The 25,935-nt window shown below is 40.7% G+C and overlaps 36 non-coding genes across 36 annotated transcripts; all 36 read left to right on the top strand.

Annotated features, from left to right (window-relative positions):
- Positions 1-60: 60 nt before the first annotated feature.
- LOC141304041 (5S ribosomal RNA) lies at positions 61-179 on the top strand. The gene has a single exon (XR_012344008.1). It is a non-coding gene; the product is annotated as a 5S ribosomal RNA (ribosomal RNA).
- Positions 180-263: 84 nt separating this feature from the next.
- On the top strand, positions 264-382 carry LOC141302422 (5S ribosomal RNA). Its single transcript, XR_012342409.1, has one exon. It is a non-coding gene; the product is annotated as a 5S ribosomal RNA (ribosomal RNA).
- A 753-nt stretch (positions 383-1,135) lies between these two features.
- Positions 1,136-1,254, top strand: LOC141302421 (5S ribosomal RNA). Its single transcript, XR_012342408.1, has one exon. It is a non-coding gene; the product is annotated as a 5S ribosomal RNA (ribosomal RNA).
- A 753-nt stretch (positions 1,255-2,007) lies between these two features.
- On the top strand, positions 2,008-2,126 carry LOC141302420 (5S ribosomal RNA). Its single transcript, XR_012342407.1, has one exon. It is a non-coding gene; the product is annotated as a 5S ribosomal RNA (ribosomal RNA).
- A 753-nt stretch (positions 2,127-2,879) lies between these two features.
- On the top strand, positions 2,880-2,998 carry LOC141302419 (5S ribosomal RNA). Its single transcript, XR_012342406.1, has one exon. It is a non-coding gene; the product is annotated as a 5S ribosomal RNA (ribosomal RNA).
- Positions 2,999-3,082: 84 nt separating this feature from the next.
- Positions 3,083-3,201, top strand: LOC141302418 (5S ribosomal RNA). The gene has a single exon (XR_012342405.1). It is a non-coding gene; the product is annotated as a 5S ribosomal RNA (ribosomal RNA).
- A 6,388-nt stretch (positions 3,202-9,589) lies between these two features.
- Positions 9,590-9,708, top strand: LOC141302416 (5S ribosomal RNA). Its single transcript, XR_012342404.1, has one exon. It is a non-coding gene; the product is annotated as a 5S ribosomal RNA (ribosomal RNA).
- Positions 9,709-10,461: 753 nt separating this feature from the next.
- On the top strand, positions 10,462-10,580 carry LOC141302415 (5S ribosomal RNA). The gene has a single exon (XR_012342403.1). It is a non-coding gene; the product is annotated as a 5S ribosomal RNA (ribosomal RNA).
- A 753-nt stretch (positions 10,581-11,333) lies between these two features.
- Positions 11,334-11,452, top strand: LOC141302414 (5S ribosomal RNA). The gene has a single exon (XR_012342402.1). It is a non-coding gene; the product is annotated as a 5S ribosomal RNA (ribosomal RNA).
- A 753-nt stretch (positions 11,453-12,205) lies between these two features.
- On the top strand, positions 12,206-12,324 carry LOC141302413 (5S ribosomal RNA). The gene has a single exon (XR_012342401.1). It is a non-coding gene; the product is annotated as a 5S ribosomal RNA (ribosomal RNA).
- Positions 12,325-12,408: 84 nt separating this feature from the next.
- Positions 12,409-12,527, top strand: LOC141302411 (5S ribosomal RNA). The gene has a single exon (XR_012342398.1). It is a non-coding gene; the product is annotated as a 5S ribosomal RNA (ribosomal RNA).
- An 84-nt stretch (positions 12,528-12,611) lies between these two features.
- On the top strand, positions 12,612-12,730 carry LOC141302410 (5S ribosomal RNA). Its single transcript, XR_012342397.1, has one exon. It is a non-coding gene; the product is annotated as a 5S ribosomal RNA (ribosomal RNA).
- Positions 12,731-13,483: 753 nt separating this feature from the next.
- Positions 13,484-13,602, top strand: LOC141304040 (5S ribosomal RNA). Its single transcript, XR_012344007.1, has one exon. It is a non-coding gene; the product is annotated as a 5S ribosomal RNA (ribosomal RNA).
- Positions 13,603-13,686: 84 nt separating this feature from the next.
- Positions 13,687-13,805, top strand: LOC141302409 (5S ribosomal RNA). The gene has a single exon (XR_012342396.1). It is a non-coding gene; the product is annotated as a 5S ribosomal RNA (ribosomal RNA).
- Positions 13,806-14,558: 753 nt separating this feature from the next.
- On the top strand, positions 14,559-14,677 carry LOC141302408 (5S ribosomal RNA). The gene has a single exon (XR_012342395.1). It is a non-coding gene; the product is annotated as a 5S ribosomal RNA (ribosomal RNA).
- A 753-nt stretch (positions 14,678-15,430) lies between these two features.
- Positions 15,431-15,549, top strand: LOC141302407 (5S ribosomal RNA). Its single transcript, XR_012342394.1, has one exon. It is a non-coding gene; the product is annotated as a 5S ribosomal RNA (ribosomal RNA).
- A 753-nt stretch (positions 15,550-16,302) lies between these two features.
- Positions 16,303-16,421, top strand: LOC141304314 (5S ribosomal RNA). The gene has a single exon (XR_012344278.1). It is a non-coding gene; the product is annotated as a 5S ribosomal RNA (ribosomal RNA).
- Positions 16,422-16,505: 84 nt separating this feature from the next.
- On the top strand, positions 16,506-16,624 carry LOC141304313 (5S ribosomal RNA). The gene has a single exon (XR_012344277.1). It is a non-coding gene; the product is annotated as a 5S ribosomal RNA (ribosomal RNA).
- An 84-nt stretch (positions 16,625-16,708) lies between these two features.
- LOC141304312 (5S ribosomal RNA) lies at positions 16,709-16,827 on the top strand. Its single transcript, XR_012344276.1, has one exon. It is a non-coding gene; the product is annotated as a 5S ribosomal RNA (ribosomal RNA).
- A 753-nt stretch (positions 16,828-17,580) lies between these two features.
- On the top strand, positions 17,581-17,699 carry LOC141304311 (5S ribosomal RNA). The gene has a single exon (XR_012344275.1). It is a non-coding gene; the product is annotated as a 5S ribosomal RNA (ribosomal RNA).
- A 753-nt stretch (positions 17,700-18,452) lies between these two features.
- Positions 18,453-18,571, top strand: LOC141304309 (5S ribosomal RNA). Its single transcript, XR_012344274.1, has one exon. It is a non-coding gene; the product is annotated as a 5S ribosomal RNA (ribosomal RNA).
- Positions 18,572-18,655: 84 nt separating this feature from the next.
- On the top strand, positions 18,656-18,774 carry LOC141304307 (5S ribosomal RNA). The gene has a single exon (XR_012344272.1). It is a non-coding gene; the product is annotated as a 5S ribosomal RNA (ribosomal RNA).
- Positions 18,775-18,858: 84 nt separating this feature from the next.
- Positions 18,859-18,977, top strand: LOC141304306 (5S ribosomal RNA). The gene has a single exon (XR_012344271.1). It is a non-coding gene; the product is annotated as a 5S ribosomal RNA (ribosomal RNA).
- A 753-nt stretch (positions 18,978-19,730) lies between these two features.
- LOC141304305 (5S ribosomal RNA) lies at positions 19,731-19,849 on the top strand. Its single transcript, XR_012344270.1, has one exon. It is a non-coding gene; the product is annotated as a 5S ribosomal RNA (ribosomal RNA).
- Positions 19,850-20,602: 753 nt separating this feature from the next.
- LOC141304304 (5S ribosomal RNA) lies at positions 20,603-20,721 on the top strand. The gene has a single exon (XR_012344268.1). It is a non-coding gene; the product is annotated as a 5S ribosomal RNA (ribosomal RNA).
- An 84-nt stretch (positions 20,722-20,805) lies between these two features.
- On the top strand, positions 20,806-20,924 carry LOC141304303 (5S ribosomal RNA). The gene has a single exon (XR_012344267.1). It is a non-coding gene; the product is annotated as a 5S ribosomal RNA (ribosomal RNA).
- A 753-nt stretch (positions 20,925-21,677) lies between these two features.
- LOC141304302 (5S ribosomal RNA) lies at positions 21,678-21,796 on the top strand. The gene has a single exon (XR_012344266.1). It is a non-coding gene; the product is annotated as a 5S ribosomal RNA (ribosomal RNA).
- An 84-nt stretch (positions 21,797-21,880) lies between these two features.
- LOC141304301 (5S ribosomal RNA) lies at positions 21,881-21,999 on the top strand. Its single transcript, XR_012344265.1, has one exon. It is a non-coding gene; the product is annotated as a 5S ribosomal RNA (ribosomal RNA).
- Positions 22,000-22,083: 84 nt separating this feature from the next.
- On the top strand, positions 22,084-22,202 carry LOC141304300 (5S ribosomal RNA). The gene has a single exon (XR_012344264.1). It is a non-coding gene; the product is annotated as a 5S ribosomal RNA (ribosomal RNA).
- A 753-nt stretch (positions 22,203-22,955) lies between these two features.
- On the top strand, positions 22,956-23,074 carry LOC141304298 (5S ribosomal RNA). Its single transcript, XR_012344263.1, has one exon. It is a non-coding gene; the product is annotated as a 5S ribosomal RNA (ribosomal RNA).
- Positions 23,075-23,827: 753 nt separating this feature from the next.
- Positions 23,828-23,946, top strand: LOC141304297 (5S ribosomal RNA). The gene has a single exon (XR_012344262.1). It is a non-coding gene; the product is annotated as a 5S ribosomal RNA (ribosomal RNA).
- An 84-nt stretch (positions 23,947-24,030) lies between these two features.
- LOC141304295 (5S ribosomal RNA) lies at positions 24,031-24,149 on the top strand. Its single transcript, XR_012344260.1, has one exon. It is a non-coding gene; the product is annotated as a 5S ribosomal RNA (ribosomal RNA).
- An 84-nt stretch (positions 24,150-24,233) lies between these two features.
- Positions 24,234-24,352, top strand: LOC141304294 (5S ribosomal RNA). Its single transcript, XR_012344259.1, has one exon. It is a non-coding gene; the product is annotated as a 5S ribosomal RNA (ribosomal RNA).
- A 753-nt stretch (positions 24,353-25,105) lies between these two features.
- On the top strand, positions 25,106-25,224 carry LOC141304293 (5S ribosomal RNA). Its single transcript, XR_012344257.1, has one exon. It is a non-coding gene; the product is annotated as a 5S ribosomal RNA (ribosomal RNA).
- Positions 25,225-25,308: 84 nt separating this feature from the next.
- LOC141304292 (5S ribosomal RNA) lies at positions 25,309-25,427 on the top strand. The gene has a single exon (XR_012344256.1). It is a non-coding gene; the product is annotated as a 5S ribosomal RNA (ribosomal RNA).
- Positions 25,428-25,511: 84 nt separating this feature from the next.
- On the top strand, positions 25,512-25,630 carry LOC141304291 (5S ribosomal RNA). The gene has a single exon (XR_012344255.1). It is a non-coding gene; the product is annotated as a 5S ribosomal RNA (ribosomal RNA).
- The last annotated feature ends 305 nt before the right edge of the window (positions 25,631-25,935 follow it).

Genomic DNA, 25,935 nt, shown 5'->3' with positions numbered 1-25,935 from the left:
TAATATGCTGGCTTTTACGGAGGCTGATCTTTAAATAGCCCACTTTTTGGAGCAGCCCTCGCTTACGGCCATACCGCGCTGAGAGCGCCCGATCTCGTCTGATCTCGGAAGCTAAGCAGCGTTGGGCCTGCTTAGTACTTGGATGGGAGACCGCCTGGGAATACCAGGTGCTGTAAGCTTTTGCCTTTTCTTCACTATTTATATAATATGCTGGCTTTTACGGAGGCTGATCTTTAAATAGCCCACTTTTTGGAGCAGCCCTCGCTTACGGCCATACCGCGCTGAGAGCGCCCGATCTCGTCTGATCTCGGAAGCTAAGCAGCGTCGGGCCTGCTTAGTACTTGGATGGGAGACCGCCTGGGAATACCAGGTGCTGTAAGCTTTTGCCTTTTCTTCACTATTTATATAATATGCTGGCTTTTAGAAAGACGTGTTTTACCGCTCTATTTATTACAATCATTTAAATGTATTATAGAGTTTTAAGTGTTTTACATGTTTTTTAGGCCATTTTATTACTCTTAACATTTTAAGTGAGTGTGTGTCTTTAAAAAATGGATGGTTGGCCTGCCATGTGACTAGACACATGACAGGAAGCAGGAAGTACAACTGTATAAGAGAGCAGCATGACAAACAAAGGACAGTCACCAAACTGTTGGATTGAGGAGTTGCTAATTTTAGAGCTCACCTTTCCATTCACCACCTGCAAACTTTGGATTACACTTTCTGTGGATTGTATATACACCGGTGGACACTCACATTGGACTTATCAACACACTGGGATTCTTGGACTGTTTTTAGGGTATGGACAAATGAACTGTATTCTTTTAACAGCGTTTACCTCGTTTTATCGTGTTGTTTTAAAGTCTTTTATGTGAACCTTGTAAATAAACCAAATCTATTTAAACCAATCTTCTTTTATGTCTCATTCTTTTAACCACTAGTCATCTCTCACAGTTAAATCTGACCCCATTTTAGTCTTGTAACTCGGCTGATAAGGCCGATTGTTACACTTGGATGGGAGACCGCCTGGGATTACCAGGTGCTGTAAGCTTTTGCCTTTTCTTCACTATTTATATAATATGCTGGCTTTTACGGAGGCTGATCTTTAAATAGCCCACTTTTTGGAGCAGCCCTCGCTTACGGCCATACCGCGCTGAGAGCGCCCGATCTCGTCTGATCTCGGAAGCTAAGCAGCGTCGGGCCTGCTTAGTACTTGGATGGGAGACCGCCTGGGAATACCAGGTGCTGTAAGCTTTTGCCTTTTCTTCACTATTTATATAATATGCTGGCTTTTAGAAAGACGTGTTTTACCGCTCTATTTATTACAATCATTTAAATGTATTATAGAGTTTTAAGTGTTTTACATGTTTTTTAGGCCATTTTATTACTCTTAACATTTTAAGTGAGTGTGTGTCTTTAAAAAATGGATGGTTGGCCTGCCATGTGACTAGACACATGACAGGAAGCAGGAAGTACAACTGTATAAGAGAGCAGCATGACAAACAAAGGACAGTCACCAAACTGTTGGATTGAGGAGTTGCTAATTTTAGAGCTCACCTTTCCATTCACCACCTGCAAACTTTGGATTACACTTTCTGTGGATTGTATATACACCGGTGGACACTCACATTGGACTTATCAACACACTGGGATTCTTGGACTGTTTTTAGGGTATGGACAAATGAACTGTATTCTTTTAACAGCGTTTACCTCGTTTTATCGTGTTGTTTTAAAGTCTTTTATGTGAACCTTGTAAATAAACCAAATCTATTTAAACCAATCTTCTTTTATGTCTCATTCTTTTAACCACTAGTCATCTCTCACAGTTAAATCTGACCCCATTTTAGTCTTGTAACTCGGCTGATAAGGCCGATTGTTACACTTGGATGGGAGACCGCCTGGGATTACCAGGTGCTGTAAGCTTTTGCCTTTTCTTCACTATTTATATAATATGCTGGCTTTTACGGAGGCTGATCTTTAAATAGCCCACTTTTTGGAGCAGCCCTCGCTTACGGCCATACCGCGCTGAGAGCGCCCGATCTCGTCTGATCTCGGAAGCTAAGCAGCGTCGGGCCTGCTTAGTACTTGGATGGGAGACCGCCTGGGAATACCAGGTGCTGTAAGCTTTTGCCTTTTCTTCACTATTTATATAATATTCTGGCTTTTAGAAAGACGTGTTTTACCGCTCTATTTATTACAATCATTTAAATGTATTATAGAGTTTTAAGTGTTTTACATGTTTTTTAGGCCATTTTATTACTCTTAACATTTTAAGTGAGTGTGCGTCTTTAAAAAATGGATGGTTGGCCTGCCATGTGACTAGACACATGACAGGAAGCAGGAAGTACAACTGTATAAGAGAGCAGCATGACAAACAAAGGACAGTCACCAAACTGTTGGATTGAGGAGTTGCTAATTTTAGAGCTCACCTTTCCATTCACCACCTGCAAACTTTGGATTACACTTTCTGTGGATTGTATATACACCGGTGGACACTCACATTGGACTTATCAACACACTGGGATTCTTGGACTGTTTTTAGGGTATGGACAAATGAACTGTATTCTTTTAACAGCGTTTACCTCGTTTTATCGTGTTGTTTTAAAGTCTTTTATGTGAACCTTGTAAATAAACCAAATCTATTTAAACCAATCTTCTTTTATGTCTCATTCTTTTAACCACTAGTCATCTCTCACAGTTAAATCTGACCCCATTTTAGTCTTGTAACTCGGCTGATAAGGCCGATTGTTACACTTGGATGGGAGACCGCCTGGGATTACCAGGTGCTGTAAGCTTTTGCCTTTTCTTCACTATTTATATAATATGCTGGCTTTTACGGAGGCTGATCTTTAAATAGCCCACTTTTTGGAGCAGCCCTCGCTTACGGCCATACCGCGCTGAGAGCGCCCGATCTCGTCTGATCTCGGAAGCTAAGCAGCGTCGGGCCTGCTTAGTACTTGGATGGGAGACCGCCTGGGAATACCAGGTGCTGTAAGCTTTTGCCTTTTCTTCACTATTTATATAATATGCTGGCTTTTACGGAGGCTGATCTTTAAATAGCCCACTTTTTGGAGCAGCCCTCGCTTACGGCCATACCGCGCTGAGAGCGCCCGATCTCGTCTGATCTCGGAAGCTAAGCAGCGTCGGGCCTGCTTAGTACTTGGATGGGAGACCGCCTGGGAATACCAGGTGCTGTAAGCTTTTGCCTTTTCTTCACTATTTATATAATATGCTGGCTTTTACGGAGGCTGATCTTTAAATAGCCCACTTTTTGGAGCAGCCCTCGCTTACGGCCATACCCCCACCTGAGGCGCTAGAGAGCAACAGGAAGTGGTTGGCAGCAGTTGGGAGAGGAAGGCTCTCCTCCATTTTGTGTTTAATTTTTGTTTGTTTTGTGAGTTGTAATACGTTAAGTTAGTTTTTTGTGTTTTTTGTCAACTTTTAAACCACCTAACAGCAGCATTCTTGCTGTCTGGAGGGTGGTTAGTTCCTTTTTTTTTTTTTTTTTTTTTTAATGGATGGATTAATTTCTATGAATATGGATTTGGCACGAGAGAAAAGGCAGCAAACAGAAAATGGACTGGATAAAAGACTACGAGAAAAGGATTACCCTAAAAAGGAGCAGAAACGGATTTACGCTAAAGAAGCAACCGTAGTGATTGATCTGACTGAAGTGCAGGATGGGAAAGCAGAAGACATTATTCAAGCACTGACAGACAAGATGGACGTGACGACTATACTTGCGGTAAGACCAAAAATGATGAGAGAATATGAAATAACATTGGAGAAAGAAGAAGATATTGAGAAACTAGCAGATGGATTGATGATAAAAGGAAAGACATGTGAAATTAAAAAGTTGAATAATAAAGAATTTGTTGTCTCTTTCATGCATCTGCCCGCTTACCTGGAGGACGACGTGGTTCTACAAAAGCTGGAGGGATGGGGGGTAACTCCCATCTCCCAGATCAAACGGAGATTTTATCCGGGCACCCGCATCGAGGATGGAACGAGATTTGTGAGAGTGCGATTCCCAAAAGAGGTGGCTTCTCTGCCCTATAGCACGAGAATGGAGACAGAAGAGGGGCCTCAGTATTTCAGGGTGATACACAGCCAGCAGGTGAGAACCTGTAGGCTGTGTATGAGCCCTGAACACCTGATGAAGGACTGCCCAGACTTCAAATGTTTCAAGTGCGAGGAGAGGGGCCACTTCGCACGGGACTGTAATGCAGTGAGGTGCCCGGACTGCAGGCTCGTACTAAATAAGTGCGAGTGCTGGTTCGGAGACCAGCAGGAGGATGACCAGGAGAGCGGGCAGATGCATGAGGGAGACAATGAAGAGGAGCCACGCGAGGACACGGGAGGAACACAAAGAGAGGGTATTGCAGGCACGGACATTGACGATGAAAGCGAAAGGACTGGAGTAATGCAGGACAATGACGAAACAGAGACACTGATGGAGACGACGGAGGATTTGCAAACAGAATTGGAAGAGTCAGAGGAGCAGGTCAACGAGGAAGGGAGAGTGGACAGAGACAGCGAAAACATTGATGATGGCGGCACCATGGGAATATCAAATAAAAGAAGAAGAAGAACTAAGGTAACACCAAATCTAGAGAAAGCCAAAAGGAAAGTTTTAAAACAAACATGTGAGGAGAAACAGGACAGTGGAGATACTGGAAAGGAAGGGGAGGCCATGAGCTGACAAAATGGGGACTTTATGGCTTTTAGTTTATTTTATGGTGTTGAAAATTGTGACTTTTAATGCTAGAGGACTAATGAATGGTTTTAAATTTGAAAAGATGAAGGAACTGTGTAAAAATGAGGATGTGATTTTATTGCAAGAGACAAACTGGAAAGAGAATCGTATGGAGGATTTTAAAAAAAGATGGGAAGGGGAATTACTCTTTAATAACGGAGAAGGAAAAATTGGAGGAGGAATGGCGATTTTAATAAGAAAAGACAGAGGTATCAAGACAAAGCATTTGTATAGTGATAAAAAAGGAAAATGTATGGTTGTAGAAATGGTGATGGAGGAAGAAAATTTTATTTTAGGGAACGTGCATGCTCCGAATGAAGAAAAAGAAAAGAAAATGTATTTTAATGTTTTAGCCGATGTAATTGAAAAATGGGGGAAGGTGGTGATTGCAGGGGATTTTAACACAGTTTTTAGCAAAATGGATATGGCAAACGGGATGGTTTTTAAAACGGATGGGGGCAGAAAAGAACTAAAGTCGTTGATGGAAGAGAAAAATATGATTGATGTGTGGAGGGAAAGAAACGAGAAAAAGAAGGAATTTTCAAGAAGACAGTTGGTGGGGAATTTTATGTGCCAAACCAGAATAGATTATTTCTTAAGTACTAGAAATCTGGAATGTTTTATTGACAGAATAGTTTATAAAGACACAACCTTAAGCGATCACAAAATGGTTTTAATGGTGATGGATTTTAAAAGAGAAACGAAGGGACCTGGAGTGTGGATCTTAAACACTGATGTTTTAAAAAATGAAAGTTTTAAAAAAGAGATTGAAAATATATTAGATGAGAGGAAAAAAGATCTGATGTATATGGAAGACAAAAGGCAATGGTGGGAAAACGTAAAGTATCAGATAAAGAAATATTCAATAAACTACTGTAATTTGTTACAAAAGGTTAAAAGAACTAAGGAGAAAGAAGTAAGGAGAACATTAAAAGAGGAGTTAAATAAAAATGAAGTAAATGTACAAAAAGTAATTCAATTTGAAAATACATTGGGAAAAATAGAAGAGGAGAAATGCAAAGGGGCGATGTTAAGAAGCAAAGCAAAATACATGGTGGAAGGAGAAAAATGTAACAGATTCTTTTTTAATCTTGAGAAAAGCAGGGGGAAAGCGGAAATAATTAAAGAACTTAAAAGTAAGGATGGGAAAGTGGTGTCAGATACAGAGAGGATTTTAAAAGAAGTGAAAACATATTATGAGGAATTGTTTAAGTCAGAGGGAGGAGATGAGGAAAAACGGAAGATTTTATTACAACAAATAGCAAGGAAAGTTGGTGAGGAGGATAAAAAGGATTGTGAAAGCGAAATAACAACAGAAGAAATTAAACAAGCCATAAATCAATTAAGAGTGAAGAAAAGCCCTGGAATAGATGGTATTGGAAGCGAGTTTTACAAAGTTTTTAAAGAAAAGGTAGTTGGGATTTTAAATGAAATTTATGAAGAAGTGTTCAAAAAAGAAAGAGTAAACCCAAAAATGGGGCTAGGATTAATGAAAATAATATACAAGAAAAAGGGAGACAAAAATGAACTGAAGAATTTTAGACCCATTACAATGTTAAACACTGATTTAAAAATTTTAGCAAAGGTCTTAGCGAATAGGTTAAAAAAAGTCATGCCAAATATAATAGAAACCAACCAAGCATATGGAGTAAAGGGGAGGGATATAGCAGACATTACAAGCAGCATAAGAGATATAGTGGGTTATATAAAAGAAAAAGAAAGGAGCGCATACATTATAAGTATGGACTTTGAAAAGGCGTTCGACAGAGTCGAACATGGGTTTTTATTTGCGATTTTAAAAGAATTTGGTTTTGGAGATAATTTTATAAAATGGATCTCAATTTTATACAGGGATATTTTAACAAAAGTAAAATGCAATGGATTTTTAACTCAACCTTTTAAAGTTTCAAGATCTATAAGACAAGGGTGTCCATTGTCAGCACAGTTGTACTCTTTGGTGGCAGAACCTTTAGGGCTTTTAATAAACAGAGAAAAAAGAATAAATGGAATAAAAATGGAAGAGGGAAAAGAGTTAACAAAAATATTTCAATACGCTGATGACACGACAGTTGTGGTTGAAAATATAGAAAGTGTTAAAAGAGTGATAGAGAAAACAACATTTTATTGTGAGGGTTCAGGTGCAAAAATAAATGAAGAAAAAACTGTATATATGAAGTTTGGAAGGGCCGAGATTTTAACGGGGCTTTTTAGGTTTAAGGAGGTTCAAGAAATGAAGATTTTAGGGGCAATATTAGCAAGGAATGAAAAGGAGGCAATTGACAATATGTGGGAAGAGACGGTAGGAGGGATGGAAAGAAGACTTATTTTTTGGAGAAACAGATCTTTAAGTTTGAAAGGGAAAATTTTAATTGTAAATATGTTAATGTTATCCAAAATGTGGTACAATTTACATGTCATGCCATTGCCAGATTGGGTTTTGAAGAGAATAAAGAAAAGTGTTTTAGAATTTCTATGGGACAAAAAGCCTCCAAGAATTGCATATCTTACATTGATAGGGAAACCAGAAGAGGGAGGAATGGGGTTGGTCGACGTAGAGCAAAAAATGAAAAGCATGAGGGTAAAAGTGGTAAGGAAATATTTGGATGACACGAACAATGCAGAGTGGAAGAAAATAATGAGCTTCTATTTAAACAAATGTGGGAATTTTAATTTAGGGGAAGACATTTTATGGATGAAGCTGAAGAATTGGATGATGGAGGGGATCCCACAGTTTTATAAAGAGGTTTTAAATGCTTGGAGGCTTTTTTTAACAGAGGTGGATTTTAATCCAGAGGGGAGGGAAAGGATTTTAAATCAACCTCTGTTTTTAAATGGAAAAGTAAAGATACAAGAGCATGACCTCTATTTTAAGAAATGGTTGCAAGTGGGGATTGTGAAGGTAAGGGATGTTTTATGGGAATATAAAGAGGGATTTTTACCACTTCAAGTGATTATAGATGCGATGGAGGAGGGGAAGGAGGATTTTAATGTAATGTTTTTAAAAAGACAATACGAAGAGGTAAAAAAAGCAATCCCTGGAGAATGGCTGGATGATCTTAACAAGAGGGAAGAAAAGGAGAACAAAATGAATGTGTTTTTAAAATGTAAAGACAAGTTGGTGAATTTTAATTTGGGTACTGTTAAAATGTTTTATGGTTTTTTTATGAAAAGAATTTTTAAAAAACCTGTTGCCAATCAATTCTGGATAAGGCATTTTAACGAAATTGAAGAAAAAGATATCTGGAAGCATATGGCATGGAAATGGTTGGATGTAGATCTAGAATGTTTTGATTATTTTATTAGACAAAATGTGATTTTTACGGAAATGAGATTGTGTGCTATGCAGAAAGAAACAAATGCTCAATGCAAAGTTTGTAAAACAGAAGATGAGGGAATTTTACATTTGTTTTTATTCTGTAAGGAGTTGATCCCATTTTTTAACGAATTTAAGAAACTAATCAAAGATTTAAGAGGTAACGAAGAGGATTTTAATTGGAGTAGAATGTTTATGTTGGGAATAGCAGAGAATAAACCAAACAAGAAACTCATTAATTTGTTTTTAATTGTGGCAAAAAAAGCTATATGGAAAAGAAGGAATATAGCGAAAAACAGAGATTTTGTTTTAAACCTTTGGTTTCTTTTTAAATGGATGGCAGAAGATCATGTCAAAATGCTGTACAGTTATTTTAAATCAGAAAATATTATGGGAGATTTTTATGAAATTTTCACAAAAGATGTCATATGTATTTTAAAAAATATGCACTTTTACATGCCAGGGGAAGATGAACTTTTGTTGGTTTAGCTTTTAGGCTTTTATTTGTTGTTATGATTGGGTTAAAAAGATGCTTGTGTCATGTAATATTTACGAATGTTTCCCCAGCAACAATGCTAAATACTCGGAAATTGGTGATAACGGTTTTGTTGTGTATTGGGTTCTTCTTCAGTAGTAATGAAAATGTATTATTGATTTGTAAAAAAAAAAAGAGCGCCCGATCTCGTCTGATCTCGGAAGCTAAGCAGCGTCGGGCCTGCTTAGTACTTGGATGGGAGACCGCCTGGGAATACCAGGTGCTGTAAGCTTTTGCCTTTTCTTCACTATTTATATAATATGCTGGCTTTTAGAAAGACGTGTTTTACCGCTCTATTTATTACAATCATTTAAATGTATTATAGAGTTTTAAGTGTTTTACATGTTTTTTAGGCCATTTTATTACTCTTAACATTTTAAGTGAGTGTGCGTCTTTAAAAAATGGATGGTTGGCCTGCCATGTGACTAGACACATGACAGGAAGCAGGAAGTACAACTGTATAAGAGAGCAGCATGACAAACAAAGGACAGTCACCAAACTGTTGGATTGAGGAGTTGCTAATTTTAGAGCTCACCTTTCCATTCACCACCTGCAAACTTTGGATTACACTTTCTGTGGATTGTATATACACCGGTGGACACTCACATTGGACTTATCAACACACTGGGATTCTTGGACTGTTTTTAGGGTATGGACAAATGAACTGTATTCTTTTAACAGCGTTTACCTCGTTTTATCGTGTTGTTTTAAAGTCTTTTATGTGAACCTTGTAAATAAACCAAATCTATTTAAACCAATCTTCTTTTATGTCTCATTCTTTTAACCACTAGTCATCTCTCACAGTTAAATCTGACCCCATTTTAGTCTTGTAACTCGGCTGATAAGGCCGATTGTTACACTTGGATGGGAGACCGCCTGGGATTACCAGGTGCTGTAAGCTTTTGCCTTTTCTTCACTATTTATATAATATGCTGGCTTTTACGGAGGCTGATCTTTAAATAGCCCACTTTTTGGAGCAGCCCTCGCTTACGGCCATACCGCGCTGAGAGCGCCCGATCTCGTCTGATCTCGGAAGCTAAGCAGCGTCGGGCCTGCTTAGTACTTGGATGGGAGACCGCCTGGGAATACCAGGTGCTGTAAGCTTTTGCCTTTTCTTCACTATTTATATAATATGCTGGCTTTTAGAAAGACGTGTTTTACCGCTCTATTTATTACAATCATTTAAATGTATTATAGAGTTTTAAGTGTTTTACATGTTTTTTAGGCCATTTTATTACTCTTAACATTTTAAGTGAGTGTGTGTCTTTAAAAAATGGATGGTTGGCCTGCCATGTGACTAGACACATGACAGGAAGCAGGAAGTACAACTGTATAAGAGAGCAGCATGACAAACAAAGGACAGTCACCAAACTGTTGGATTGAGGAGTTGCTAATTTTAGAGCTCACCTTTCCATTCACCACCTGCAAACTTTGGATTACACTTTCTGTGGATTGTATATACACCGGTGGACACTCACATTGGACTTATCAACACACTGGGATTCTTGGACTGTTTTTAGGGTATGGACAAATGAACTGTATTCTTTTAACAGCGTTTACCTCGTTTTATCGTGTTGTTTTAAAGTCTTTTATGTGAACCTTGTAAATAAACCAAATCTATTTAAACCAATCTTCTTTTATGTCTCATTCTTTTAACCACTAGTCATCTCTCACAGTTAAATCTGATCCCATTTTAGTCTTGTAACTCGGCTGATAAGGCCGATTGTTACACTTGGATGGGAGACCGCCTGGGAATACCAGGTGCTGTAAGCTTTTGCCTTTTCTTCACTATTTATATAATATGCTGGCTTTTACGGAGGCTGATCTTTAAATAGCCCACTTTTTGGAGCAGCCCTCGCTTACGGCCATACCGCGCTGAGAGCGCCCGATCTCGTCTGATCTCGGAAGCTAAGCAGCGTCGGGCCTGCTTAGTACTTGGATGGGAGACCGCCTGGGAATACCAGGTGCTGTAAGCTTTTGCCTTTTCTTCACTATTTATATAATATGCTGGCTTTTAGAAAGACGTGTTTTACCGCTCTATTTATTACAATCATTTAAATGTATTATAGAGTTTTAAGTGTTTTACATGTTTTTTAGGCCATTTTATTACTCTTAACATTTTAAGTGAGTGTGCGTCTTTAAAAAATGGATGGTTGGCCTGCCATGTGACTAGACACATGACAGGAAGCAGGAAGTACAACTGTATAAGAGAGCAGCATGACAAACAAAGGACAGTCACCAAACTGTTGGATTGAGGAGTTGCTAATTTTAGAGCTCACCTTTCCATTCACCACCTGCAAACTTTGGATTACACTTTCTGTGGATTGTATATACACCGGTGGACACTCACATTGGACTTATCAACACACTGGGATTCTTGGACTGTTTTTAGGGTATGGACAAATGAACTGTATTCTTTTAACAGCGTTTACCTCGTTTTATCGTGTTGTTTTAAAGTCTTTTATGTGAACCTTGTAAATAAACCAAATCTATTTAAACCAATCTTCTTTTATGTCTCATTCTTTTAACCACTAGTCATCTCTCACAGTTAAATCTGACCCCATTTTAGTCTTGTAACTCGGCTGATAAGGCCGATTGTTACACTTGGATGGGAGACCGCCTGGGATTACCAGGTGCTGTAAGCTTTTGCCTTTTCTTCACTATTTATATAATATGCTGGCTTTTACGGAGGCTGATCTTTAAATAGCCCACTTTTTGGAGCAGCCCTCGCTTACGGCCATACCGCGCTGAGAGCGCCCGATCTCGTCTGATCTCGGAAGCTAAGCAGCGTCGGGCCTGCTTAGTACTTGGATGGGAGACCGCCTGGGAATACCAGGTGCTGTAAGCTTTTGCCTTTTCTTCACTATTTATATAATATGCTGGCTTTTAGAAAGACGTGTTTTACCGCTCTATTTATTACAATCATTTAAATGTATTATAGAGTTTTAAGTGTTTTACATGTTTTTTAGGCCATTTTATTACTCTTAACATTTTAAGTGAGTGTGTGTCTTTAAAAAATGGATGGTTGGCCTGCCATGTGACTAGACACATGACAGGAAGCAGGAAGTACAACTGTATAAGAGAGCAGCATGACAAACAAAGGACAGTCACCAAACTGTTGGATTGAGGAGTTGCTAATTTTAGAGCTCACCTTTCCATTCACCACCTGCAAACTTTGGATTACACTTTCTGTGGATTGTATATACACCGGTGGACACTCACATTGGACTTATCAACACACTGGGATTCTTGGACTGTTTTTAGGGTATGGACAAATGAACTGTATTCTTTTAACAGCGTTTACCTCGTTTTATCGTGTTGTTTTAAAGTCTTTTATGTGAACCTTGTAAATAAACCAAATCTATTTAAACCAATCTTCTTTTATGTCTCATTCTTTTAACCACTAGTCATCTCTCACAGTTAAATCTGACCCCATTTTAGTCTTGTAACTCGGCTGATAAGGCCGATTGTTACACTTGGATGGGAGACCGCCTGGGATTACCAGGTGCTGTAAGCTTTTGCCTTTTCTTCACTATTTATATAATATGCTGGCTTTTACGGAGGCTGATCTTTAAATAGCCCACTTTTTGGAGCTGCCCTCGCTTACGGCCATACCGCGCTGAGAGCGCCCGATCTCGTCTGATCTCGGAAGCTAAGCAGCGTCGGGCCTGCTTAGTACTTGGATGGGAGACCGCCTGGGAATACCAGGTGCTGTAAGCTTTTGCCTTTTCTTCACTATTTATATAATATGCTGGCTTTTACGGAGGCTGATCTTTAAATAGCCCACTTTTTGGAGCAGCCCTCGCTTACGGCCATACCGCGCTGAGAGCGCCCGATCTCGTCTGATCTCGGAAGCTAAGCAGCGTCGGGCCTGCTTAGTACTTGGATGGGAGACCGCCTGGGAATACCAGGTGCTGTAAGCTTTTGCCTTTTCTTCACTATTTATATAATATGCTGGCTTTTACGGAGGCTGATCTTTAAATAGCCCACTTTTTGGAGCAGCCCTCGCTTACGGCCATACCGCGCTGAGAGCGCCCGATCTCGTCTGATCTCGGAAGCTAAGCAGCGTCGGGCCTGCTTAGTACTTGGATGGGAGACCGCCTGGGAATACCAGGTGCTGTAAGCTTTTGCCTTTTCTTCACTATTTATATAATATGCTGGCTTTTAGAAAGACGTGTTTTACCGCTCTATTTATTACAATCATTTAAATGTATTATAGAGTTTTAAGTGTTTTACATGTTTTTTAGGCCATTTTATTACTCTTAACATTTTAAGTGAGTGTGCGTCTTTAAAAAATGGATGGTTGGCCTGCCATGTGACTAGACACATGACAGGAAGCAGGAAGTACAACTGTATAAGAGAGCAGCATGACAAACAAAGGACAGTCACCAAACTGTTGGATTGAGGAGTTGCTAATTTTAGAGCTCACCTTTCCATTCACCACCTGCAAACTTTGGATTACACTTTCTGTGGATTGTATATACACCGGTGGACACTCACATTGGACTTATCAACACACTGGGATTCTTGGACTGTTTTTAGGGTATGGACAAATGAACTGTATTCTTTTAACAGCGTTTACCTCGTTTTATCGTGTTGTTTTAAAGTCTTTTATGTGAACCTTGTAAATAAACCAAATCTATTTAAACCAATCTTCTTTTATGTCTCATTCTTTTAACCACTAGTCATCTCTCACAGTTAAATCTGACCCCATTTTAGTCTTGTAACTCGGCTGATAAGGCCGATTGTTACACTTGGATGGGAGACCGCCTGGGATTACCAGGTGCTGTAAGCTTTTGCCTTTTCTTCACTATTTATATAATATGCTGGCTTTTACGGAGGCTGATCTTTAAATAGCCCACTTTTTGGAGCAGCCCTCGCTTACGGCCATACCGCGCTGAGAGCGCCCGATCTCGTCTGATCTCGGAAGCTAAGCAGCGTTGGGCCTGCTTAGTACTTGGATGGGAGACCGCCTGGGAATACCAGGTGCTGTAAGCTTTTGCCTTTTCTTCACTATTTATATAATATGCTGGCTTTTACGGAGGCTGATCTTTAAATAGCCCACTTTTTGGAGCAGCCCTCGCTTACGGCCATACCGCGCTGAGAGCGCCCGATCTCGTCTGATCTCGGAAGCTAAGCAGCGTCGGGCCTGCTTAGTACTTGGATGGGAGACCGCCTGGGAATACCAGGTGCTGTAAGCTTTTGCCTTTTCTTCACTATTTATATAATATGCTGGCTTTTAGAAAGACGTGTTTTACCGCTCTATTTATTACAATCATTTAAATGTATTATAGAGTTTTAAGTGTTTTACATGTTTTTTAGGCCATTTTATTACTCTTAACATTTTAAGTGAGTGTGTGTCTTTAAAAAATGGATGGTTGGCCTGCCATGTGACTAGACACATGACAGGAAGCAGGAAGTACAACTGTATAAGAGAGCAGCATGACAAACAAAGGACAGTCACCAAACTGTTGGATTGAGGAGTTGCTAATTTTAGAGCTCACCTTTCCATTCACCACCTGCAAACTTTGGATTACACTTTCTGTGGATTGTATATACACCGGTGGACACTCACATTGGACTTATCAACACACTGGGATTCTTGGACTGTTTTTAGGGTATGGACAAATGAACTGTATTCTTTTAACAGCGTTTACCTCGTTTTATCGTGTTGTTTTAAAGTCTTTTATGTGAACCTTGTAAATAAACCAAATCTATTTAAACCAATCTTCTTTTATGTCTCATTCTTTTAACCACTAGTCATCTCTCACAGTTAAATCTGACCCCATTTTAGTCTTGTAACTCGGCTGATAAGGCCGATTGTTACACTTGGATGGGAGACCGCCTGGGATTACCAGGTGCTGTAAGCTTTTGCCTTTTCTTCACTATTTATATAATATGCTGGCTTTTACGGAGGCTGATCTTTAAATAGCCCACTTTTTGGAGCAGCCCTCGCTTACGGCCATACCGCGCTGAGAGCGCCCGATCTCGTCTGATCTCGGAAGCTAAGCAGCGTCGGGCCTGCTTAGTACTTGGATGGGAGACCGCCTGGGAATACCAGGTGCTGTAAGCTTTTGCCTTTTCTTCACTATTTATATAATATGCTGGCTTTTAGAAAGACGTGTTTTACCGCTCTATTTATTACAATCATTTAAATGTATTATAGAGTTTTAAGTGTTTTACATGTTTTTTAGGCCATTTTATTACTCTTAACATTTTAAGTGAGTGTGTGTCTTTAAAAAATGGATGGTTGGCCTGCCATGTGACTAGACACATGACAGGAAGCAGGAAGTACAACTGTATAAGAGAGCAGCATGACAAACAAAGGACAGTCACCAAACTGTTGGATTGAGGAGTTGCTAATTTTAGAGCTCACCTTTCCATTCACCACCTGCAAACTTTGGATTACACTTTCTGTGGATTGTATATACACCGGTGGACACTCACATTGGACTTATCAACACACTGGGATTCTTGGACTGTTTTTAGGGTATGGACAAATGAACTGTATTCTTTTAACAGCGTTTACCTCGTTTTATCGTGTTGTTTTAAAGTCTTTTATGTGAACCTTGTAAATAAACCAAATCTATTTAAACCAATCTTCTTTTATGTCTCATTCTTTTAACCACTAGTCATCTCTCACAGTTAAATCTGACCCCATTTTAGTCTTGTAACTCGGCTGATAAGGCCGATTGTTACACTTGGATGGGAGACCGCCTGGGATTACCAGGTGCTGTAAACTTTTGCCTTTTCTTCACTATTTATATAATATGCTGGCTTTTACGGAGGCTGATCTTTAAATAGCCCACTTTTTGGAGCAGCCTTCGCTTACGGCCATACCGCGCTGAGAGCGCCCGATCTCGTCTGATCTCGGAAGCTAAGCAGCGTCGGGCCTGCTTAGTACTTGGATGGGAGACCGCCTGGGAATACCAGGTGCTGTAAGCTTTTGCCTTTTCTTCACTATTTATATAATATGCTGGCTTTTAGAAAGACGTGTTTTACCGCTCTATTTATTACAATCATTTAAATGTATTATAGAGTTTTAAGTGTTTTACATGTTTTTTAGGCCATTTTATTACTCTTAACATTTTAAGTGAGTGTGCGTCTTTAAAAAATGGATGGTTGGCCTGCCATGTGACTAGACACATGACAGGAAGCAGGAAGTACAACTGTATAAGAGAGCAGCATGACAAACAAAGGACAGTCACCAAACTGTTGGATTGAGGAGTTGCTAATTTTAGAGCTCACCTTTCCATTCACCACCTGCAAACTTTGGATTACACTTTCTGTGGATTGTATATACACCGGTGGACACTCACATTGGACTTATCAACACACTGGGATTCTTGGACTGTTTTTAGGGTATGGACAAATGAACTGTATTCTTTTAACAGCGTTTACCTCGTTTTATCGTGTTGTTTTAAAGTCTTTTATGTGAACCTTGTAAATAAACCAAATCTATTTAAACCAATCTTCTTTTATGTCTCATTCTTTTAACCACTAGTCATCTCTCACAGTTAAATCTGACCCCATTTTAGTCTTGTAACTCGGCTGATAAGGCCGATTGTTACACTTGGATGGGAGACCGCCTGGGATTACCAGGTGCTGTAAGCTTTTGCCTTTTCTTCACTATTTATATAATATGCTGGCTTTTACGGAGGCTGATCTTTAAATAGCCCACTTTTTGGAGCAGCCCTCGCTTACGGCCATACCGCGCTGAGAGCGCCCGATCTCGTCTGATCTCGGAAGCTAAGCAGCGTCGGGCCTGCTTAGTACTTGGATGGGAGACCGCCTGGGAATACCAGGTGCTGTAAGCTTTTGCCTTTTCTTCACTATTTATATAATATGCTGGCTTTTACGGAGGCTGATCTTTAAATAGCCCACTTTTTGGAGCAGCCCTCGCTTACGGCCATACCGCGCTGAGAGCGCCCGATCTCGTCTGATCTCGGAAGCTAAGCAGCGTCGGGCCTGCTTAGTACTTGGATGGGAGACCGCCTGGGAATACCAGGTGCTGTAAGCTTTTGCCTTTTCTTCACTATTTATATAATATGCTGGCTTTTACGGAGGCTGATCTTTAAATAGCCCATTTTTTGGAGCAGCCCTCGCTTACGGCCATACCGCGCTGAGAGCGCCCGATCTCGTCTGATCTCGGAAGCTAAGCAGCGTCGGGCCTGCTTAGTACTTGGATGGGAGACCGCCTGGGAATACCAGGTGCTGTAAGCTTTTGCCTTTTCTTCACTATTTATATAATATGCTGGCTTTTAGAAAGACGTGTTTTACCGCTCTATTTATTACAATCATTTAAATGTATTATAGAGTTTTAAGTGTTTTACATGTTTTTTAGGCCATTTTATTACTCTTAACATTTTAAGTGAGTGTGTGTCTTTAAAAAATGGATGGTTGGCCTGCCATGTGACTAGACACATGACAGGAAGCAGGAAGTACAACTGTATAAGAGAGCAGCATGACAAACAAAGGACAGTCACCAAACTGTTGGATTGAGGAGTTGCTAATTTTAGAGCTCACCTTTCCATTCACCACCTGCAAACTTTGGATTACACTTTCTGTGGATTGTATATACACCGGTGGACACTCACATTGGACTTATCAACACACTGGGATTCTTGGACTGTTTTTAGGGTATGGACAAATGAACTGTATTCTTTTAACAGCGTTTACCTCGTTTTATCGTGTTGTTTTAAAGTCTTTTATGTGAACCTTGTAAATAAACCAAATCTATTTAAACCAATCTTCTTTTATGTCTCATTCTTTTAACCACTAGTCATCTCTCACAGTTAAATCTGACCCCATTTTAGTCTTGTAACTCGGCTGATAAGGCCGATTGTTACACTTGGATGGGAGACCGCCTGGGATTACCAGGTGCTGTAAGCTTTTGCCTTTTCTTCACTATTTATATAATATGCTGGCTTTTACGGAGGCTGATCTTTAAATAGCCCACTTTTTGGAGCAGCCCTCGCTTACGGCCATACCGCGCTGAGAGCGCCCGATCTCGTCTGATCTCGGAAGCTAAGCAGCGTCGGGCCTGCTTAGTACTTGGATGGGAGACCGCCTGGGAATACCAGGTGCTGTAAGCTTTTGCCTTTTCTTCACTATTTATATAATATTCTGGCTTTTAGAAAGACGTGTTTTACCGCTCTATTTATTACAATCATTTAAATGTATTATAGAGTTTTAAGTGTTTTACATGTTTTTTAGGCCATTTTATTACTCTTAACATTTTAAGTGAGTGTGCGTCTTTAAAAAATGGATGGTTGGCCTGCCATGTGACTAGACACATGACAGGAAGCAGGAAGTACAACTGTATAAGAGAGCAGCATGACAAACAAAGGACAGTCACCAAACTGTTGGATTGAGGAGTTGCTAATTTTAGAGCTCACCTTTCCATTCACCACCTGCAAACTTTGGATTACACTTTCTGTGGATTGTATATACACCGGTGGACACTCACATTGGACTTATCAACACACTGGGATTCTTGGACTGTTTTTAGGGTATGGACAAATGAACTGTATTCTTTTAACAGCGTTTACCTCGTTTTATCGTGTTGTTTTAAAGTCTTTTATGTGAACCTTGTAAATAAACCAAATCTATTTAAACCAATCTTCTTTTATGTCTCATTCTTTTAACCACTAGTCATCTCTCACAGTTAAATCTGACCCCATTTTAGTCTTGTAACTCGGCTGATAAGGCCGATTGTTACACTTGGATGGGAGACCGCCTGGGATTACCAGGTGCTGTAAGCTTTTGCCTTTTCTTCACTATTTATATAATATGCTGGCTTTTACGGAGGCTGATCTTTAAATAGCCCACTTTTTGGAGCAGCCCTCGCTTACGGCCATACCGCGCTGAGAGCGCCCGATCTCGTCTGATCTCGGAAGCTAAGCAGCGTCGGGCCTGCTTAGTACTTGGATGGGAGACCGCCTGGGAATACCAGGTGCTGTAAGCTTTTGCCTTTTCTTCACTATTTATATAATATGCTGGCTTTTACGGAGGCTGATCTTTAAATAGCCCACTTTTTGGAGCAGCCCTCGCTTACGGCCATACCGCGCTGAGAGCGCCCGATCTCGTCTGATCTCGGAAGCTAAGCAGCGTCGGGCCTGCTTAGTACTTGGATGGGAGACCGCCTGGGAATACCAGGTGCTGTAAGCTTTTGCCTTTTCTTCACTATTTATATAATATGCTGGCTTTTACGGAGGCTGATCTTTAAATAGCCCACTTTTTGGAGCAGCCCTCGCTTACGGCCATACCGCGCTGAGAGCGCCCGATCTCGTCTGATCTCGGAAGCTAAGCAGCGTCGGGCCTGCTTAGTACTTGGATGGGAGACCGCCTGGGAATACCAGGTGCTGTAAGCTTTTGCCTTTTCTTCACTATTTATATAATATGCTGGCTTTTAGAAAGACGTGTTTTACCGCTCTATTTATTACAATCATTTAAATGTATTATAGAGTTTTAAGTGTTTTACATGTTTTTTAGGCCATTTTATTACTCTTAACATTTTAAGTGAGTGTGTGTCTTTAAAAAATGGATGGTTGGCCTGCCATGTGACTAGACACATGACAGGAAGCAGGAAGTACAACTGTATAAGAGAGCAGCATGACAAACAAAGGACAGTCACCAAACTGTTGGATTGAGGAGTTGCTAATTTTAGAGCTCACCTTTCCATTCACCACCTGCAAACTTTGGATTACACTTTCTGTGGATTGTATATACACCGGTGGACACTCACATTGGACTTATCAACACACTGGGATTCTTGGACTGTTTTTAGGGTATGGACAAATGAACTGTATTCTTTTAACAGCGTTTACCTCGTTTTATCGTGTTGTTTTAAAGTCTTTTATGTGAACCTTGTAAATAAACCAAATCTATTTAAACCAATCTTCTTTTATGTCTCATTCTTTTAACCACTAGTCATCTCTCACAGTTAAATCTGACCCCATTTTAGTCTTGTAACTCGGCTGATAAGGCCGATTGTTACACTTGGATGGGAGACCGCCTGGGATTACCAGGTGCTGTAAGCTTTTGCCTTTTCTTCACTATTTATATAATATGCTGGCTTTTACGGAGGCTGATCTTTAAATAGCCCACTTTTTGGAGCAGCCCTCGCTTACGGCCATACCGCGCTGAGAGCGCCCGATCTCGTCTGATCTCGGAAGCTAAGCAGCGTCGGGCCTGCTTAGTACTTGGATGGGAGACCGCCTGGGAATACCAGGTGCTGTAAGCTTTTGCCTTTTCTTCACTATTTATATAATATGCTGGCTTTTAGAAAGACGTGTTTTACCGCTCTATTTATTACAATCATTTAAATGTATTATAGAGTTTTAAGTGTTTTACATGTTTTTTAGGCCATTTTATTACTCTTAACATTTTAAGTGAGTGTGTGTCTTTAAAAAATGGATGGTTGGCCTGCCATGTGACTAGACACATGACAGGAAGCAGGAAGTACAACTGTATAAGAGAGCAGCATGACAAACAAAGGACAGTCACCAAACTGTTGGATTGAGGAGTTGCTAATTTTAGAGCTCACCTTTCCATTCACCACCTGCAAACTTTGGATTACACTTTCTGTGGATTGTATATACACCGGTGGACACTCACATTGGACTTATCAACACACTGGGATTCTTGGACTGTTTTTAGGGTATGGACAAATGAACTGTATTCTTTTAACAGCGTTTACCTCGTTTTATCGTGTTGTTTTAAAGTCTTTTATGTGAACCTTGTAAATAAACCAAATCTATTTAAACCAATCTTCTTTTATGTCTCATTCTTTTAACCACTAGTCATCTCTCACAGTTAAATCTGATCCCATTTTAGTCTTGTAACTCGACTGATAAGGCCGATTGTTACACTTGGATGGGAGACCGCCTGGGAATACCAGGTGCTGTAAGCTTTTGCCTTTTCTTCACTATTTATATAATATGCTGGCTTTTACGGAGGCTGATCTTTAAATAGCCCACTTTTTGGAGCAGCCCTCGCTTACGGCCATACCGCGCTGAGAGCGCCCGATCTCGTCTGATCTCGGAAGCTAAGCAGCGTCGGGCCTGCTTAGTACTTGGATGGGAGACCGCCTGGGAATACCAGGTGCTGTAAGCTTTTGCCTTTTCTTCACTATTTATATAATATGCTGGCTTTTACGGAGGCTGATCTTTAAATAGCCCACTTTTTGGAGCAGCCCTCGCTTACGGCCATACCGCGCTGAGAGCGCCCGATCTCGTCTGATCTCGGAAGCTAAGCAGCGTCGGGCCTGCTTAGTACTTGGATGGGAGACCGCCTGGGAATACCAGGTGCTGTAAGCTTTTGCCTTTTCTTCACTATTTATATAATATGCTGGCTTTTAGAAAGACGTGTTTTACCGCTCTATTTATTACAATCATTTAAATGTATTATAGAGTTTTAAGTGTTTTACATGTTTTTTAGGCCATTTTATTACTCTTAACATTTTAAGTGAGTGTGTGTCTTTAAAAAATGGATGGTTGGCCTGCCATGTGACTAGACACATGACAGGAAGCAGGAAGTACAACTGTATAAGAGAGCAGCATGACAAACAAAGGACAGTCACCAAACTGTTGGATTGAGGAGTTGCTAATTTTAGAGCTCACCTTTCCATTCACCACCTGCAAACTTTGGATTACACTTTCTGTGGATTGTATATACACCGGTGGACACTCACATTGGACTTATCAACACACTGGGATTCTTGGACTGTTTTTAGGGTATGGACAAATGAACTGTATTCTTTTAACAGCGTTTACCTCGTTTTATCGTGTTGTTTTAAAGTCTTTTATGTGAACCTTGTAAATAAACCAAATCTATTTAAACCAATCTTCTTTTATGTCTCATTCTTTTAACCACTAGTCATCTCTCACAGTTAAATCTGACCCCATTTTAGTCTTGTAACTCGGCTGATAAGGCCGATTGTTACACTTGGATGGGAGACCGCCTGGGATTACCAGGTGCTGTAAGCTTTTGCCTTTTCTTCACTATTTATATAATATGCTGGCTTTTACGGAGGCTGATCTTTAAATAGCCCACTTTTTGGAGCTGCCCTCGCTTACGGCCATACCGCGCTGAGAGCGCCCGATCTCGTCTGATCTCGGAAGCTAAGCAGCGTCGGGCCTGCTTAGTACTTGGATGGGAGACCGCCTGGGAATACCAGGTGCTGTAAGCTTTTGCCTTTTCTTCACTATTTATATAATATGCTGGCTTTTACGGAGGCTGATCTTTAAATAGCCCACTTTTTGGAGCAGCCCTCGCTTACGGCCATACCGCGCTGAGAGCGCCCGATCTCGTCTGATCTCGGAAGCTAAGCAGCGTCGGGCCTGCTTAGTACTTGGATGGGAGACCGCCTGGGAATACCAGGTGCTGTAAGCTTTTGCCTTTTCTTCACTATTTATATAATATGCTGGCTTTTACGGAGGCTGATCTTTAAATAGCCCACTTTTTGGAGCAGCCCTCGCTTACGGCCATACCGCGCTGAGAGCGCCCGATCTCGTCTGATCTCGGAAGCTAAGCAGCGTCGGGCCTGCTTAGTACTTGGATGGGAGACCGCCTGGGAATACCAGGTGCTGTAAGCTTTTGCCTTTTCTTCACTATTTATATAATATGCTGGCTTTTAGAAAGACGTGTTTTACCGCTCTATTTATTACAATCATTTAAATGTATTATAGAGTTTTAAGTGTTTTACATGTTTTTTAGGCCATTTTATTACTCTTAACATTTTAAGTGAGTGTGTGTCTTTAAAAAATGGATGGTTGGCCTGCCATGTGACTAGACACATGACAGGAAGCAGGAAGTACAACTGTATAAGAGAGCAGCATGACAAACAAAGGACAGTCACCAAACTGTTGGATTGAGGAGTTGCTAATTTTAGAGCTCACCTTTCCATTCACCACCTGCAAACTTTGGATTACACTTTCTGTGGATTGTATATACACCGGTGGACACTCACATTGGACTTATCAACACACTGGGATTCTTGGACTGTTTTTAGGGTATGGACAAATGAACTGTATTCTTTTAACAGCGTTTACCTCGTTTTATCGTGTTGTTTTAAAGTCTTTTATGTGAACCTTGTAAATAAACCAAATCTATTTAAACCAATCTTCTTTTATGTCTCATTCTTTTAACCACTAGTCATCTCTCACAGTTAAATCTGACCCCATTTTAGTCTTGTAACTCGGCTGATAAGGCCGATTGTTACACTTGGATGGGAGACCGCCTGGGATTACCAGGTGCTGTAAACTTTTGCCTTTTCTTCACTATTTATATAATATGCTGGCTTTTACGGAGGCTGATCTTTAAATAGCCCACTTTTTGGAGCAGCCTTCGCTTACGGCCATACCGCGCTGAGAGCGCCCGATCTCGTCTGATCTCGGAAGCTAAGCAGCGTCGGGCCTGCTTAGTACTTGGATGGGAGACCGCCTGGGAATACCAGGTGCTGTAAGCTTTTGCCTTTTCTTCACTATTTATATAATATGCTGGCTTTTAGAAAGACGTGTTTTACCGCTCTATTTATTACAATCATTTAAATGTATTATAGAGTTTTAAGTGTTTTACATGTTTTTTAGGCCATTTTATTACTCTTAACATTTTAAGTGAGTGTGCGTCTTTAAAAAATGGATGGTTGGCCTGCCATGTGACTAGACACATGACAGGAAGCAGGAAGTACAACTGTATAAGAGAGCAGCATGACAAACAAAGGACAGTCACCAAACTGTTGGATTGAGGAGTTGCTAATTTTAGAGCTCACCTTTCCATTCACCACCTGCAAACTTTGGATTACACTTTCTGTGGATTGTATATACACCGGTGGACACTCACATTGGACTTATCAACACACTGGGATTCTTGGACTGTTTTTAGGGTATGGACAAATGAACTGTATTCTTTTAACAGCGTTTACCTCGTTTTATCGTGTTGTTTTAAAGTCTTTTATGTGAACCTTGTAAATAAACCAAATCTATTTAAACCAATCTTCTTTTATGTCTCATTCTTTTAACCACTAGTCATCTCTCACAGTTAAATCTGACCCCATTTTAGTCTTGTAACTCGGCTGATAAGGCCGATTGTTACACTTGGATGGGAGACCGCCTGGGATTACCAGGTGCTGTAAGCTTTTGCCTTTTCTTCACTATTTATATAATATGCTGGCTTTTACGGAGGCTGATCTTTAAATAGCCCACTTTTTGGAGCAGCCCTCGCTTACGGCCATACCGCGCTGAGAGCGCCCGATCTCGTCTGATCTCGGAAGCTAAGCAGCGTCGGGCCTGCTTAGTACTTGGATGGGAGACCGCCTGGGAATACCAGGTGCTGTAAGCTTTTGCCTTTTCTTCACTATTTATATAATATGCTGGCTTTTACGGAGGCTGATCTTTAAATAGCCCACTTTTTGGAGCAGCCCTCGCTTACGGCCATACCGCGCTGAGAGCGCCCGATCTCGTCTGATCTCGGAAGCTAAGCAGCGTCGGGCCTGCTTAGTACTTGGATGGGAGACCGCCTGGGAATACCAGGTGCTGTAAGCTTTTGCCTTTTCTTCACTATTTATATAATATGCTGGCTTTTACGGAGGCTGATCTTTAAATAGCCCATTTTTTGGAGCAGCCCTCGCTTACGGCCATACCGCGCTGAGAGCGCCCGATCTCGTCTGATCTCGGAAGCTAAGCAGCGTCGGGCCTGCTTAGTACTTGGATGGGAGACCGCCTGGGAATACCAGGTGCTGTAAGCTTTTGCCTTTTCTTCACTATTTATATAATATGCTGGCTTTTAGAAAGACGTGTTTTACCGCTCTATTTATTACAATCATTTAAATGTATTATAGAGTTTTAAGTGTTTTACATGTTTTTTAGGCCATTTTATTACTCTTAACATTTTAAGTGAGTGTGTGTCTTTAAAAAATGGATGGTTGGCCTGCCATGTGACTAGACACATGACAGGAAGCAGGAAGTACAACTGTATAAGAGAGCAGCATGACAAACAAAGGACAGTCACCAAACTGTTGGATTGAGGAGTTGCTAATTTTAGAGCTCACCTTTCCATTCACCACCTGCAAACTTTGGATTACACTTTCTGTGGATTGTATATACACCGGTGGACACTCACATTGGACTTATCAACACACTGGGATTCTTGGACTGTTTTTAGGGTATGGACAAATGAACTGTATTCTTTTAACAGCGTTTACCTCGTTTTATCGTGTTGTTTTAAAGTCTTTTATGTGAACCTTGTAAATAAACCAAATCTATTTAAACCAATCTTCTTTTATGTCTCATTCTTTTAACCACTAGTCATCTCTCACAGTTAAATCTGACCCCATTTTAGTCTTGTAACTCGGCTGATAAGGCCGATTGTTACACTTGGATGGGAGACCGCCTGGGATTACCAGGTGCTGTAAGCTTTTGCCTTTTCTTCACTATTTATATAATATGCTGGCTTTTACGGAGGCTGATCTTTAAATAGCCCACTTTTTGGAGCAGCCCTCGCTTACGGCCATACCGCGCTGAGAGCGCCCGATCTCGTCTGATCTCGGAAGCTAAGCAGCGTCGGGCCTGCTTAGTACTTGGATGGGAGACCGCCTGGGAATACCAGGTGCTGTAAGCTTTTGCCTTTTCTTCACTATTTATATAATATGCTGGCTTTTACGGAGGCTGATCTTTAAATAGCCCACTTTTTGGAGCAGCCCTCGCTTACGGCCATACCGCGCTGAGAGCGCCCGATCTCGTCTGATCTCGGAAGCTAAGCAGCGTCGGGCCTGCTTAGTACTTGGATGGGAGACCGCCTGGGAATACCAGGTGCTGTAAGCTTTTGCCTTTTCTTCACTATTTATATAATATGCTGGCTTTTACGGAGGCTGATCTTTAAATAGCCCACTTTTTGGAGCAGCCCTCGCTTACGGCCATACCGCGCTGAGAGCGCCCGATCTCGTCTGATCTCGGAAGCTAAGCAGCGTCGGGCCTGCTTAGTACTTGGATGGGAGACCGCCTGGGAATACCAGGTGCTGTAAGCTTTTGCCTTTTCTTCACTATTTATATAATATGCTGGCTTTTAGAAAGACGTGTTTTACCGCTCTATTTATTACAATCATTTAAATGTATTATAGAGTTTTAAGTGTTTTACATGTTTTTTAGGCCATTTTATTACTCTTAACATTTTAAGTGAGTGTGTGTCTTTAAAAAATGGATGGTTGGCCTGCCATGTGACTAGACACATGACAGGAAGCAGGAAGTACAACTGTATAAGAGAGCAGCATGACAAACAAAGGACAGTCACCAAACTGTTGGATTGAGGAGTTGCTAATTTTAGAGCTCACCT

The sequence above is a fragment of the Garra rufa genome, unplaced genomic scaffold, assembly GCF_049309525.1.
Source record: "Garra rufa unplaced genomic scaffold, GarRuf1.0 hap1_unplaced_001, whole genome shotgun sequence".
In the NCBI taxonomy this organism is placed as follows: domain Eukaryota; kingdom Metazoa; phylum Chordata; class Actinopteri; order Cypriniformes; family Cyprinidae; genus Garra; species Garra rufa.
Note: the sequence above shows the minus strand (reverse complement) of the source record. Positions and strands in the feature narration are given on the sequence as shown.